A 10,577-nucleotide genomic window follows, 5' to 3' on the forward strand; every position below is an offset into this window, starting at 1 on the left:
ATCCACTAATTTGAAAGGCTGTCAACATACTTTGTATATATAATGTATTTGAGGAGCGGTCTCTGCCGAAAAAAAACAACATCCGGGCAGCTTTAATAAAAAAAAGAAAAGGTTAATGTATTCTGTGCTCATTTGAATGTCCCTTACGATGTAACTGCAGGAATGAAATAGATGTTTTTCTTCTTTGTTTTTATGTTTTTTTATATCTCACTGCCATACTGTGTACAACCGTGTTGCCGATCTTGCCTAGACATCTTGTCACAAGAGGACCACAACTTCATTGTGTGTTATCCTCAATGATTTTTCTCATGTGAATGTGTCTTTTTCTAGTTTTATGTGTGCTTGTTTTTAAAAGGGTCAAATTAATAAACTAAACTAAAAACAACTGGGGTACCCGCTAGAACAACATAGAGAGCTAAAACAACATTACAATTACACATTGTAATTAGCTTAGTAGTAGCCTTCAGTACATTTCCATCTCTCCACCAGTAATTTCCCTTGGCAGCTGGCTGATTAGCATAGTTGTTAGCGCAACCCATTAGCCCAATGCAGCTATCATTGTAGGTCATCTCAAATAGATGTAAACACAGCTAAGACCACAACACCCTCTGGTATAGATGTATTTGGGTGAAGTGTTGTCCTGTCAGCTCCATGTGAGAGGCTCAGGGGGGCTCTGAGGGAAAAGTGAAAAATGACACTGCCAAATGTTCTGATCCAAGTTTGTTGTAGTCATTTTGATATGATCTCTTATCTTGGAGAACTGTAAAGTGAGATCAGAGGACTGAGTCACAGAGAAATATTGTTAAAAATTCAAGAAGAGTTAGGGAGAAAGAGAGAGAAAGAGAGAGAGAGTCTTGTTTTTATGTTTTGACGAAGGCATGGGAGGAAGGGAGGCATCAACTTTGGCCTGGTTTGATTGCTCACCAGTAAAAAAAATGGTCACAGTATTGTCAGTTCTGATACATCATTATCAGTCCTGCCATAGCGACATAACAACATGACACAACACAATGCAATCAATTCCCATGACACAACATCAGTGAGTTTATGGTTGATACTCTTCATGAACCTCAATGACTAAAGATGTTGAATGATAATGGAGAGTTCATGATGTCACTGTGACCTATAAACCGGAGAATGAATAGAGAGCAGAAGTGCCAGAAGTGACATCGAACACAGACGCCGTACATTGCTAGCGTCGTTGAGAATGTTCAGGCTAATGTTACTGCCAGGAACTGGTCGGCTCTCTCTCACGCACATGCACACATATATACGCACACGCACACACACACACACACACACACACACACACACACACACACACACACACACACACACACACACACACACACACACACACACACACACACACACACACACACACACACACACACACACACACACACACACACACACACACACACACACACACCACACAGAGTTGGTGGCAGTTCTCTTTTGGACTTTAGGATTATGAGGGTCAGGTTTCCGTTATGAGAGTAATCTTCTATCCTCCATCAGGGGAAGTTCAGCATTACCCAATATTACCCAAAATGGTTCTCAATAGCCTTTTCTGTTTCTGTTTCATGTGCGAATCTGTTTTCAAATCATGCTCTACTGTATATTATACACACTAATCCTTTATTTTTGTCCATCTTTGATGTGTGGCCAACCAAACTTTCCTGCTAGTTTTCAGAACTATTTGTGGCTGATTTGCGGTTAGATTTCCACTGTAAAGCTTGACTTAACAGTGATCCTAACAAGGCTAGACCTGTCTGTTTCATACCCCGAAACACAACATATCTCCCCTTTCCCCTCCTCTTTCTCTCCTCTTCTCCTCTCCCCTCCACTTGCTCTCTCTCCCTCCCTTTTCCCCTCCCACGCTCTCCTATTCTCTGCTTCTACTGTATACACTACCAATGGCACTGCCTCAAATTGTGTAGTGCTGGTGGTTGGTATGAGAGAATGAAAGAGTGAGGTACTGTAGATAGTTAATATTAAAATGTTCCTTTGTTGTGGGGATCCAATCAGTGATATGGTAATAGCTCATTCCTAAACAGTGAGACTAAATACGAAGTGCAGTCTAACACACACACACACACACACACACACACACACACACACACACACACACACACACACACAGCACACACACACACACAGACACACACACACACAGACACACACACACACAGACACAGACACACACACACACAGACACACACAGACACACACACACACACAGACACACACAGACACACACACACACACACACACACACACACACACACACACACACACACACACACACACACACACACACACACACACACACACACGCACACTGCTTAAGGTAGTCCATCGTATCCGATGATGACTACCACTACTGCTTGTGGGTTTGCTGATGACCGTATAATCCGATGCAGGATGCACACTGTCTGCCACAGACAGACCACACAAAGGCCTATCCCGTTGAGGCCGGTGTAGGCATGGTCATATATCTTCTCTGTCGTTTCGCCAGGCTATGTTCAGTCCTTTTTTCTTCAGCCAACCGCAGAAACAGTCTCAAAGGGGGCAGGGTTTATCCCACACTTCTATAGTGATGTCTTCAGTTGGTTCTTTCTGCCCACCTGCAGAGCAACTGCCCAGTTGTTGCTGTCCGTACAGCATTTTTCGTGGCAGGCGATGCTCTGGCACCCAGATGGAATGGCCGAGCCATCTAAGCTAGTGGTGTGTGATGTACGCCACAATGGTCCTGCAGTTGGTTCTCTGTAGGATCTCTGAGTGCGGAACATGGTCCTGCTATGTCACTTTTGAAATGCGTTGGAGGCATTTTATGTGAAAGGAATCCATTTGTTTTAAGTGTCGGCTGTAGACTGTCCATGTTTCACATCCATAAAGGAGTGTAGATACACACACTGCCTGGTAGACCGCAACTTTGGTGTGGAGGTGCAGGTTGCTGTTGTTAAAAACCCTCTTCCTTAGTTGTCCAAAGGAGGACGAGGCCTGTTTGACCCGATTCTGGATATCCTGGTCGATGTTAGTCTTCCGACAGGATGCTTCCAAGATATTTAAAGTGTGGTACAATGGCAAGGAGGCTGAGATGGAGAATGCAGGTGTATCAGGCGGAGAATCAGATGACCACTGACATACTGTACGACCTCTGTTTTTGGGATGGTAACAGACAGCCCTTTTCTGCTGTATGCATTCACAGCTGCTGTGGGGGTGGCCTGTAGAGCTTCTGGGGTATGTGCCAGAAGAGCACAATCATCTGTGTCCTGGAGCTTATGTACGAGTTCAGATTTGAGTTTTGTGGCCTCCTAATATTGAAGAGGTTCCCGTCCAATCTGAAGTCCAGGGTCACCCCACTCTCTGTTTCCATGTCCTTGTGCAGGAGTGTTGTGACACACAGGAGGAAGACATTGAATAGGACCGGCACAAGCACACACCCTTGCCTCACACCAGTGCTAACTCCAAAGGGTTCAGACTCCTGATCGCCAGCTGTTACTCTGGCCACCGTCCACTCATGGAACTGATGCAGGATGTTCACACATTTCCTAGGGCAGCCATACTGGAAGAGGACCTTCCAAAGGAGTTCACTGTGTACTGTGTTGAAGACTTTGGAGAGGTTCACAAAGGCCATGAACAGGTCTCGTTTCTGTTCGCGGCACTATTCCTGCAGTTGGCGTGCACTGAAGATCATATCCACCGTTCTTCTTTTCTTTCTAAAGCTGCACTGGGACTCCGGTAGCAGGTCTTCAGTCATGGTGTCGATGAGTCTGCGGAGCTTGACTTTCCCCAGGACTTTCCCAACAACTACAAGGAGGGATATGACCCTGCTGTTGCCGCAAATGGATTTGTTCCCCTTGTTTTGTATATGGTGACAATGTTTGCCACCCTCCATTGATGGGGGATGCTCTCTTGTCTTCATATCTCAGAAATGAACAGGTGAACTGCTCTGGTACAGAGCTAGCCCCCCTGTTTTAGGATCTCAGCAGGGATGGAGTCAGGTCGAGGGGCGTCATTTATCACAAATGCGTAGCCACAAATCTGTGAGTAAACCTCACATGGGATCATTTACACGCAGTGTGAGATTTATAAAAATGAAAGTTTGCTTGAGAATGTGCGTAAATTTACACAGAGCCATGGCCACACACACACACACACACACACACACACACACACACACACACACACACACACACACACACACACACACACACACACACACACACACACACACACACACACACACACACACACACACACACACACACACAGTGGTAATGCGGTGGTTATGAGAATAAGCTGGCCTTATTGTAAGTGGATGCAACCAGGTCACCTAAAACCTCTTAACTCATCAAACTGGTCAAGAGACCAAACATGAGAGGGGATCTAAGCTGCTACAGCCAGGCCGAACAGGACCTTCATTTATGTCATCCTTCACCACCCTTTTATCTCTTTCAGCACCTTCCTTTCCAACTGTCTCTCTCTCTCTCTGCCATGACTCAGTAAGGTTATCTTTCAGGATCAGGTAATGCCAGGGAATCGTGGGTAAATATAGGTTGGGTGACTTAGAAATGTAATGGAGATAGTGTACGTGTGTGGGAGCACATATTAGTTTACACACACACACACACACACACACACACACACACACACACACACACACACACACACACACACACACCCACACACACACACACGCACGCACGCACACACACACACACACACCTGGGTCAGACTGAGGGAGTGGTCAGAGAAGAGTAATGGTACTTTTCAATGAAATCAGCAGAAGACAGAGGTGATTTACCTAGAAGCACGTTGTCTGGACCACTGCACACGGTGTCGACCAAATAAGCATTGCAGGAGCTCCTTTACGGTAAAATCCTCTCCTACTTGTTCCTCATCTATATCTATCCATCCATCCTCACCTCATCCTCCATACTGTGCATGGTCCAGGTGTATTTCCTCCATCTCAAATAATGAGTGTCTCTAAATGATGAATGAGATGCAAGTGAAAAACAAAAACCCAGCAGAACTGCATCCCTCTTCAACTGAAGTTGTGCACACCTGTTGCATAAAAAGGTTTGTTTGCATTTGTTTCATTGTAAAAGCCAACAACTTATTGTACAATTACCTCCTAGAGCAGAGCAGCACAACTCAGCATGAAGTGGGTTGTTCTTCGAAAAGAGTGCCCTTTGATATTTTAAGTAGAAATTGTGCATGACAATAGAATTTTAAAAGCCTGTTATATTAAATGAAGTGCCATATAATATAGACCACATGGGTTTTTGTATGAATAAAGGCTTGCTAAAGTGCCAAAATTCAGCATTTTCACATGTCCTTCCATCAACTTTGTCACTTCTAGGAAGATTTTAACCCACTTAATTCAAAAATGTCTCCAAGTTTCACCATCATTGTAAAGCTCTAGTTATTTTGTTTCTTTGACAAAGTAATTTCTGAAGATTATTATTCATTTCATGTGATTAGTGATTCATTTACATCTGTCCTTCATTTTAATGTCAACTCTGTTATGTGAACTGAACTCTCATTTTAATATGGTGAAATGATTCCTTTTGAAAGAAAAAACACATCATAACAAACATTGAACATCTAGTAGTCAAATCATAATGTAAAAGCAGGTGAGCTGGCTCTACTCTTTTTTGGCAATTTCAATTTAGCAATTACATTTTGGGGGTGAAGCTTGCATTTAATTGCCACTCCTTGTTGCACAAAGCAAGCTTCCGCTCCCCCTAGGGGATTTATGGCTGATTTAAAGATGAAATCGTCAACCCTGTTACGGGCAACCCTGTTACGGTCAACCCTGTTACTTTAATTGGCACTTAATAGGCTCTTACTATAGTCATTTCATTTTTTATTATTTAACTCTTGAGATGGGAAAAACATGTTTTTTTCTGAAGTTGAACATGCTTTTCATGTCAGAATGTTAAAATTAGGTGAAACCAGAACCGTATACAGTACCAAAAGTTTGGACACACCTACTCATTCAAGGGTTTTTCTTTATTTAAATTATTTTCAATATTGTAGAATAATAGTGAAGACATCAAAACTATGAAATAACACATATGGAATCATGTAACCAAAAGAGTGTTAAACAAATCAAAATATATTTTATATTTGACATTCTTCAAAGTAGCCACCCTTTGCCTTGATGACACTCTTGGCATTCTCTCAACCAGCTTCATGATGTAGTCACCTGTAATGCATTTCAATTAACAGGTGTGCCTTGTTAAAAAGTTAATTTGTGGAATTTCGTTCCTTCTTAATGCATTTGTGCAAATCAGTTGTGTTGTGACAAGGTAGGGGTGGTATACAGAAGATATACCTATTTGGTAAAAGACCAAATCCATATTATGACAAGAACAGCTCAAATAAGCAAAGAGAAACGACAGCCCATCATTACTTTAAGACATGAAGGTCAGTCAATACAGAAAATGTCAAAAACGTTGAAAGTTTCTTCATGTTCAGTCGCAAAAACCATCAAGCGCTTTGATGAAACCGGCACTCATGAGGACTGCCACAGGAAAGGAAGACCCAGAGTTACCTCTGCTGCAGAGGATAAGTTCATTAGAGTTACAAGCCTCAGTAATCGGCAATCAACTGCAGAATTAGTAGGTGTGTCCAAACTTTTGACTGGTACTGTATATATATTTTCTTTACAAAGTTACGCTTTTCAAAACGTACTTAACGGGTGGATTGACCCAAGTACTGAGTTCCATTAGTGTCTGACTCAAGGAATGTGTCTCTCCAGTCCTCTCCCTTCCCCGAGAGAGCTTCCGTCAGATAAGACTGTGTGCTCTGATTAATCATGTAATGAAATGCTTGTGACACCATTCTAAAGGAGGGTTATCCAGGGAAAGTGGGCCACGGTGGAGATGAATGTGTAGGCCAAGAAGCCTGGGATGAGATTTATTGCTGTCCAAAAGATACCACTAGGTCTGGGGTCTCTTTTGAGAAAAGAGAGCCACGGAAGTTTTTTATCACTGTCCACCACCAAACACAATTTTGAGAAATTCAGGAGAAAGAAAAAAAGAAGAATACAGACAGAAAGACAGGTTTCATACACTCCGAGTGGGACAAGTGATCTATGAATAACACAATAGACAAATAGGGTACAATGAGTGTTCCCAACCATGATAAGTTGATGAGCATTGACACTGGGGAAACGCTTACAAAAAAATGTACCATGATATTTTTTTCATTGTGCTACCATGGTACATTTTTTGAACTATTTTGTTTTTTTGGTCACTACCATGGCAGGAAAATATCATGTTACTGGTGCAAACATCATGGTATTTTCCTGCCATGGCACTGACCAAAAAAACCATGATATTTTTGTATTAGCTAACATGGTACAAAAATTAACCATGGTAGTACAATGAAAAAAAGACCATGGTTTTGTTCAGTTAAGAAAAAAATCTTATTTACAATGACGGACTACCAAAAGGCCTCCTGCAGTGATGGGGGCTGGTTTTAAAAATAAAAAATAAAATAAAAATATAGGACAAAACACACATCACAACAAGAGGACACCACAACACTACATGAAGAGAGACCTAAGACAACAACATAGCATGGCAGGAACACATGACAACACAGCATTGTAGCAACACAACGTGACAACAACATGGTAGCAACACAACATGGCAGGAGCCCAACATGGTAAAACATGGTACAAACATTATTGGGCACATACAACAGCACAAAGGGCAAGAAGGTAGAGACAACAATATATATCATGCAAAGCAGCCACAACTGTCAGTAAGAGTGTCCATGATTGATTCTTTGAATGAAGAGATGGAGATAAAACTGTCCAGTTTGAGTGTTTGTTGCAGCTCGTTCCAGTCGCTAGCTGCAGCGAACTGAAAAGAGGAGTGACCCAGGGATGTGTGTGCTTTGGGGACCTTTAACAGAATGTGACTGGCAGAATGGGTGTTGTACAGTGCCTTGCAAAAGTATTCATCCCCTTTGGCGTTTATCCTATTTTGTTGCATTACAACCTGTAATTTAAATTAATTTTTATTTGGATTTCATGTAATGGACATACACAAAATAGTCCAAATTGGTAAAGTGAAATGAAAAAAATAAAGTTAAAAAGAATTCTTCAAAATAAAAACCAGAAAAGTGGTGCGTGCATATATATTCACCCCCTTTGCTATTACGCCCCTAAATAAGATCTGGTGCAACCAATTACATTCAGAAGTGACATAAATGGTTAAATAAAGTCCACCTGTGTGCAGTCTAAGTGTCACATGATCTGTCACATGATCTCAGTATATATACATCTGTTCTGAAAGGCCCCAGAGTCTGCAACACCACTAAGCAAGGGGCACCACCAAGCAAGCGGCACCATGAAGACCAAGGAGCTCTCCAAACAGATAAGGGACAAAGTTGTGGAGAAGTACAGATCAGGGTTGGGTTATGAAAACATATCCAAAACTTTGAACATCCCACAGAGCACCATTAAATCCATTATTAAAAAATTGAAAGAATATGGCACCACAACAAACCTGCCAAGAGAGGGCCACCCACCAAAACTCACAGACCAGGCAAGGAGGGCAATAATCAGAGAGGCAACAAAGAGACCAAAGATAACCCTGAAGGAGCTGCAAAGCTCCACAGCGGAGATTGGAGTATCTGTCCATGGGACCACTTTAAGCCATACACTCCACAGAGCTAGGCTTTATGGAAGAGTGGCCAGAAAGAAAGCCATTGCTTAAAGAAAGAAATAAGCAAACACGTTTGGTGTTCGCCAAAAGGCATGTGGGAGACTCCCCAAACATATGGAAGAAGGTACTGTGGTCAGATGAGACAAAAATGTAGCTTTTTGGCCATCAAGGAAAATACTATGTCTGGCGTTAACCCAACACCTCTCATCACCCCGAGGACCCCATCCCCACAGTGAAGCATGGTGGTGGCAGCATCATGCTGTGGTGATGTTTTTCATCGGCAGGGACTTGGAAACTGGTCAGAATTGAAGGAATGATGGATGGCGCTAAATACTTAGGAAATTCTTGAGGGAAACCTGTTTCAGTCTTCCAGAGATTTGAGACTGGGACAGAGGTTCGCCTTCCAGCAGGACAATAACCCTAAGCATACTGCTAAAGCAACACTCGAGTGGTTTAAGGAGAAACATTTAAATGTCTTGATATGGCCTAGTCAAAGCCCAGACCTCAATCCATTTGAGAATCTGTGGTAAGACCTTAAAGATTGCGGTACACCAGTGGAACCCATCCAACTTGAAGGAGCTGGAGCAGTTTTGCCTTGAAGAATGGGCAAAAATCACAGTGGCTAGATGTGCCAAGCTTATAGAGACATACCCCAAGAGACTGTAACTGCAGCAAAAGATGGCTCTATAAAGTATTGCCTTTGGGGGGGATTAATAGTTATGCACGCCCAAGTTTTACGTTTTTTTGTCTTATTTCTTGTTTGTTTCACAATATAAAATATTTAGCATCTTCAAAGTGGTAGGCATCTTGTGTAAATCAAATGATACAAACCCCCCAAAAAAATCTATTTTAATTCCAGGTTGTAAGGCAACAAAATAGGAAACATGCCAAGGGGGGTAAATACTTTCACAAGCCACTGTATGTGGAGGATAAGGGCTGCAGTAGGTATCTCAGATAGGAGGGAGTGTGGCCTAAGAGGGTTTTATAAATAAGCATCAACCAGTGGGTCTTGCGACAGGTATACAGAGATGACCAGTTTACAGAGGAGTTTACATAGGGGTGGCAGGTAACCTAGTGGTTAGAGCGTTGGACTAGTAACTGGAAGTTTGCATGATCGAATCCCCAAGCTGACAAGGTAAAAATCTGTCATTCTGCCCCTGAACAAGGGGCAGAACGTGAAACATAAAAGCAAGATACACTATGTATGTGGACACCCCTTCATTGATTGGGACAAACATTGGCAGTAGAATGGCCTTACTGAAGAGCTCAGTGACTTTCAACGTGGCACTGTCATAGGATGCCACCTTTCCAACAGGTCAGTTCATTGAATTTCTGCCCTGCTAGAGCTGCCCTGGTCAACTGTAAGTGCAGTTACAGTGAAGTGGAAATGTCTAGGAGCAACAATGGCTCAGCTTCAAAGTGGTAGGCCACACAAGCTCACAGAACGGGACAGCTGAGTACTAAAGCTCATAAAAATCATCTGTCCTTGGTTGCTCTCGAGTTCCAAACTGCCTTTGGAAGCAATGTCAGCACAATAACTGTTCGTTGGGAGCTTCATGAAATGAGTTTCCATGGCCGAGCAGCCACACACAACCCTAAGATCACCATACACAATGCCAAGTGTCGGCTGGAGTGATGTAAAGCTCGCCATCATTGGACTCTGGAGCAGTGGAAACGCCTTCTCTGGAGTGATAAATCACACTTCACCATCTGGGAGTCCGACGGACAAGTCTGTGTTTGGCCGACGCAAGGAGAACGCTACCTGCCCCAATGGATAGTGCCAACTGCAGAGTTTGGTGGAGGACGAGTAATGGTCTGGGGCTGTTTTTCATGGTTTGGACTAGGCCCCTTAGTTCCAGTGAAGGGAAATCTTAACACTACAGC

The sequence above is a fragment of the Salmo salar genome, chromosome 06 (genome assembly GCF_965601325.2).
Source record: "Salmo salar chromosome 06, fSalSal1, whole genome shotgun sequence".
Taxonomy (NCBI): Eukaryota; Metazoa; Chordata; class Actinopteri; order Salmoniformes; family Salmonidae; genus Salmo; species Salmo salar.